Source organism: Arachis ipaensis, chromosome B1, assembly GCF_059453495.1.
Source record: "Arachis ipaensis isolate K30076 ecotype BB chromosome B1, ASM5945349v1, whole genome shotgun sequence".
NCBI classification, from domain to species: Eukaryota; Viridiplantae; Streptophyta; class Magnoliopsida; order Fabales; family Fabaceae; genus Arachis; species Arachis ipaensis.
The window spans coordinates 36,613,685-36,619,737 of NC_142436.1; the positions used below are offsets into that span (position 1 = coordinate 36,613,685).

General features: G+C 39.1%; 1 non-coding gene across 1 annotated transcript; it reads right to left on the reverse strand.

Moving 5' to 3' along the window:
- Positions 1-1,314: 1,314 nt before the first annotated feature.
- LOC148576221 (small nucleolar RNA R71) lies at positions 1,315-1,423 on the reverse strand. Its single transcript, XR_015904238.1, has one exon. It is a non-coding gene; the product is annotated as a small nucleolar RNA R71 (small nucleolar RNA).
- Between the last annotated feature and the right edge of the window lie 4,630 nt (positions 1,424-6,053).

The following is a 6,053-nucleotide window of genomic DNA, read 5'->3' on the forward strand; positions in this document are numbered from 1 at the left end:
CTAAGAAAGAAAGCTCAACAACCTTCTCCACCTCAACCAATTCAAGAAGCACAATCCTCTATCCCTCAAGTTTCATCTCTATCCCTTAATGAATATTGGCAACAACTGACCACATCTCTTGAGAAACTTAGGATGGAACAATTGAACCAAGGGAGTCTCATCAATCATCATGCATGAATAAGAAAACTAACGGGTTGTACTCGGAAATTTCAAGCAAGCTATGGAGTGCAAAGTGAACTACCTATTTGTGGGAACACAAGTATCTAATCCAACAATGGCACCATATCCGAAGGTTGGTGAGTGGATTCATAATCAACTCCTCCATGGGAATGTTACATCAACTAACAATCTCTTGAGCAACAACAAGAGATGTGGAGAGCTAGAGAACCACACTAAGATGATGAAGATAATAAAGACGATGAGGAAGATGATGGAGATGATGGCAATAACAATTAAGGTGGTTGAATTTTGTTCTATTTGCTATATGTTCCTTTTTCCTTTAATTGTTTGCATGTGTGTTATTTTTTTATCTTATTTGATGCATTTAGAGTCAAAACTAAGCTCAAAGGTACAAGACACCTCATAAAAGAAATACACTGTGAAAGAAAAGAAAATAAGCTTGCTTCAAGGTGCTGCTTCAAGGAAGAATTTTATAATATAATCAGGATAGAGGACTTGAAAGATCATAACTATTTGTGTTGTATTGTGAATAAGTGAAACAGCTAACCAAAACCATTTTATTTGCTAACATTTACCCCTGAATTTTAAGCTTAAACTCTTTAATGTTGAATGCATGATTCTTTGTTGAGTGAATATTTTATACGCTTTTTGGCATTATTTTTTATAGTATTTTGGTTATGTTTTGTTAAGTTTTATTAAGTTTTAGTAGGTTTTTATGCAAAAATCACTTTTTGGATGCTACTTTGAGTTTTTGTGTTTTTCCTATGTTTTTAGATGATTTTTGGATGATTCTAGCAAGTTTTGAAAAAGCCTGACTCAAAGACAGAGAAAGGACTTAGGTGCAAATAACTTTGAGCTGAAGCCTCAATTGGTCACTCTAGTTCAAAGAACTGCCAATTTCATGGACTTCTACAGAAAGATCCCAACAGATTCATCTCTGATTTCTTGCAGATCTTTGATACTATCAAGACTAATGGAGTGGATTCAGAGATTTACAAGCTTATGCTTTTCTCCTTTGCTATAAGGGATAGAGCTAGGCTCTGGCTAGATTCTCAGCCTAAGAAAAGCCTAGACTCTTGGGAGAAGGTGGTCAATGTATTCTTGATCAAGTTCTTTCCACCCCAGAAGTTGAGCAAGCTTAGGGTGGAAGTTCAAACCTTCAAACAGAAAGAGGGTGAATCCCTTTATGAAGCTTGGGAGAAGTACAAGCAACTGATCAGAAGATACCCTCCTAACATGATTTAAGACTGGACCATGCTAGATATCTTCTATGATGGTCTCTCTGAGATGTCCAAGATGGCATTGGATCACTCTGCTGGTGGTTCACTCCACTTAAAGAAAATGCCTAAAGAGGCACAGAAACTCATTGATATGGTTGCCAATAACCAATTCATGTACACTTATGAAAGGAACCTTGTGAACAATGGGATATCTTAGAAGAGAGGAGTCCTGGAGGTTGACACTCTAAATGCCATATTGGCTCAGAACAAGATCCTGACCCAATAGGTCAACATGATCTCTCAGTATCTGACTAGATAGTAAGCTACAGTCGACAGCACTCAAGAGGCCTCCTATGAAGGAGATGCCTATGATCCAGATCAACCCATGATGGAGGAGGTTAATTATATGGAAAATTCCTCAGGGAATCCCAACACTGAACCTTATAGAAATACCTACAACTCATCATAGAGGAATCATCCTAGCTTTTCATGGAGAGATCAACAGAAGCCTCAGCAAGGCTTCAACAACAATCAAGGTGGAAGAAACCAGACTAGGTTCGACTATTCCTACCTTCTCAGCAACAGATAGAGACTTCTAAGCAAAGCCTTTCTGACTTAGCAACTATTGTATCTGATCTCTCTAAGACCACTCACAGGTTCATGACTGAAACAAGATCCTCCATTAGGAATCTGGAGGTACAGATTGGTCAGCTGAGTAAGAGGAACCCTGAGATCCCTTCTAATACTCTTCTAAGTAATACTGATGTAAACCCAAGAGAAGAGTGCAAAGCCCTCACTGTAGGAGCTGAGGCCAAATCTGAAGAGGAGCTTCTGGCGTTGAACGCCAACAAAGGAGTAGCTAGGCATTCAACGCCGAAAGAGGAGCAAGTTGTGGCGTTGAACGCCACAATGGGAGAGGTGTTCAACGCCCACCAGGGACCCTCCTATTGAAGAACTGAAGGAAATCAGAGCTTATGAGAAGACCATAGAGGTCCCCTTGAATGCCCTATTGTAGATTATGGAGTCTGAAGAATACTCCTCCTTTGCTGAGAAAGAGGAAACTAGAGAAGAGCAAGTTTCTCGGTACTTGAGAATTCTCATGAAGCTGAATGCAAAATTTTATGGAACAGAGGCATTGGAAGAAGAACCTACAGTACTTATCCAACAGTACAGTGCCCTGGTTTAGAGGAAGCTGCCTCAGAAGAGGCCAGATCTTGGAAGCTTCCTGATTCCCTGTACCATAGGTATAATTACCTTTGAGAAGGCCTTGTGTAACCTTGGGTCTAGCATCAACCTCATGCCTTTCTCTGTGATGAGAAGACTGGGAATTCTAGAGGTGTAAGCTGCCAACATTTCATTAGAGATAGCAGACTGGTCACTGAAAAAGGCATATGGCATGGTGAAGGATGTCCTAGTGAAGGTTGAAGACATTTATCTCCCAGCTGATTTTGTAATTCTTGACACTGGAGAGGACATGGATGAGTCTATCATCCTTGGAAGGCCATTCCTTACCACTGGAAGAGCCATGATTGATGTAGAAAGAGGAGAGCTAGTCCTGCAACTGAATGAGGACTGTCTTGTGTTCAAGGTTCATAAATCTCATTCTACATCAGTTGGAGAAGGCACCATTGACAAGCACTTAGTGCTTCCACCATCTCTCTCATACAAAGCCTAACAGAGCCCCCAGACACCAACCCAAAGTTTGGTGTGGGGTAACCATCATCAAGCTTTGAGAAAGACAGCAGAAAGAAGAAAGTGCCTAAAGGTTGGAGGGGAAAGAGGATCCCCACTGAGGACCTCTCACCTGGAATGAGAGTGGTCTTCACTGACAGTCTAGTCATTCCACACACTGTGAACAGAATCCTATCTCTAGAACATATGGAGCTCATCCATGAGAGAACAGGGAGAAAGTTCACTGTAAGGGGTGAAATTATGAGCCCTTATTATTCTCCGCAAAGGAGCTGTCCCTCAAGCTAGTGACGGTAAAGAAGCGCTTGTTGGGAGGCAACCCAACCATGAGTAAAGTATTTCTATTTTTCTTTCTTTTGGTTTGTTTTCATTTGAGTTTTGTTAGTTATTTTCATAGTTGTTTCCTTTACTTTCTAATGTTTGTGATTGATGAGCGGATAATTTATACGCTTTTTGGCATTGTTTTTAGTATGTTTTTGGTAGGATCTAGTTAATTTTAGGTATGTTTTTATTAGTTTTTATGTTAAATTCACATTTCTGGACTTTACTATGAGTTTGTGTGTTTTTTTGTGATTTCAGGTATTTTCTGGCTGAAATTGAGGGACTTGAGCAAAAATCAGATTCAGAGGTTGAAGAAGGACTGCTGATGGTGTTGGATTCTGACCTCCCTGCACTCAAAGTAGATTTTCTGGAGCTACAGAACTCCAAATGGCACGCTCTCAATGGCGTTGGAAAGTAGACATCCAGGGCTTTCCAGCAATATATAATGGTTCATACTTTGATCAAGTTTAGACGACACAAAAGGGCATTAAATGTCAGTTCTACGCTGTAGTCTGGAGTTAAACGCCAGAAACACGTCACGAACCAGAGTTGAATGCCAAAAACACGTTACAACTTGGCGTTCAACTCCAAAAGAAGCCTCTGCACGTGTAAACTTCAAGCTCAGCCCAAACACACACCAAGTGGGCCCCAGAAGTGGATTTATGCATCAATTACTTACTTCTGTAAACCCTAGTAACTAGTTTAGTATAAATAGGACTTTTTACTATTGTATTTACATCTTTAGTTTCATCTTTAGATCACGTTTGGGGGCTGGCCATTCGGCCATGCTTGGACCTTATCACTTATGTATTTTTCAATGGTAGAGTTTCTACACACCATAGATTAAGGTGTGGAGCTCTACTGTTCCTCAAAGATTAATGCAAAGTACTACTGTTTTTTCTATTCAATTCAAGTTATTCTGCTTCTAAGATATTCATTCGCACTTCAATATGATGGATGTGATGATCGTGACAGTCATCATCATTCTCAACTTATGAACGCGTGCCTGACAACCATTTCCGTTCTACCTTAGATTGAATGGATATCTCTTGGATATCTAATACAGGGGACCGAGTCCGAGTTATTAGTGTCTTCATGGTATAAGTTAGAACCCATGGATGGCCATTCCTGAGATCCAGAAAGTCTAAACCTTGTCTGTGGTATTCCGAGTAGGATCTGGGAAGGGATGGCTGTGACAAGCTTCAAACTCGCGAGTGCTGGGCGTAGTGACAGACGCAAAAGGATCAATGGATCCTATTCCAGTATGATCGAGAACCGACAGATGATTAGCCGTGCCGTGACAAAGCATTTGGACCTTTTTCACAAGAGAGGATGGGATGTAGCCATTGACAACGGTGATGCCCTACATAAAGCTTGCCATGAAAAGGAGTAGGATTGATTGGATGAAGACAACAGGAAAGCAGAGATCAGAGGAACGAAGGCATCTCTATACGCTTATCTGAAATTCTCACCAATAAATTACATAAGTATCCCTATCCTATTTTAATTTTCGTTCACTATAATCTCTTTATACATTTGAATCCGCCTGACTGAGATTTACAAGGTGACCATAGCTTGCTTCAAGCCGACAATCTTCGTGGGATCGACCCTTACTCACGTAAGGTTTATTACTTGGACGACCCAGTGCACTTGCTGGTTAGTTGTACGAAGTTGTGAAACAGATATAAGATCATAAATGTGCGTATTGAGTTTTTAGCGCCGTTACCAAGGAATGGAATGATCACGATTTCGCACACCAAGTTTTTGGCGCCGTTGCCGGGGATTGTTCGAGTTTGGACAACTGACTGTTCATCTTGTTGCTCAGATTAGGTAACTTTATTTTAATTTTAACCTTTTTGTTTTTATTATTCCTATTTTCGAAAAAAAAAATCAAAAAAAAAATTTCCAAAAAAATAAAATATATTTTTCTTCAGAATTTTTAAGAATGAATTCTAGTGTTTCATGAAGCATGTTGAAGCCTGGCTGGCTGTAAAGTCATGTCTAAATTCATTTGGACTGAGGCTCCCAAATCATCATTACAAGAGCAAGCTAGTTGTTGCTAATCAAATTTGTTATTGTATGACTGATTTGTATCTTCTAAAGCTTGGCTGGCCATTGGCCATGTCTAGTGTTTTGGACCGGAGCTTTCATTGAAAGCTTGGCTGGCTGGTGAGCCATGTCTAATTCCTGGACTGAGGCTTTAGACTAAGAGTGCAAGATTCCTGGAATTCATATTAAAAATTTTGGAATCCTTATTTTTCTTTTTCACATTAATTTTCAAAAAATCCAAAAAAATTAGAAAATCATAAAATAAAAAATATTTTTTATGTTTCTTGTTTGAGTCTTGAGTCAATTTTAAGTTTAGTGTCAATTGCATGTTTTAAATTTTGCATAAAATTTTCGAAAAATTGATGCATTCATAGTGTTCTTCATGATCTTCAAGTTGTTCTTGGTAAGTCTTCTTGTTTGATCTTGATGTTTTCTTGTCTTGTATCTTTTGTTGTTTTTCATGTGCATTTTTGCATTCATGGTGTCTAAGCATTAAAGAATTCTAAGTTTGGTGTCTTGCATGTTTTCTTTGCATAGAAAAATTTTCAAAAATATGTTCTTGATGTTCATCATAATCTTCAAAGTGTTCTTGGT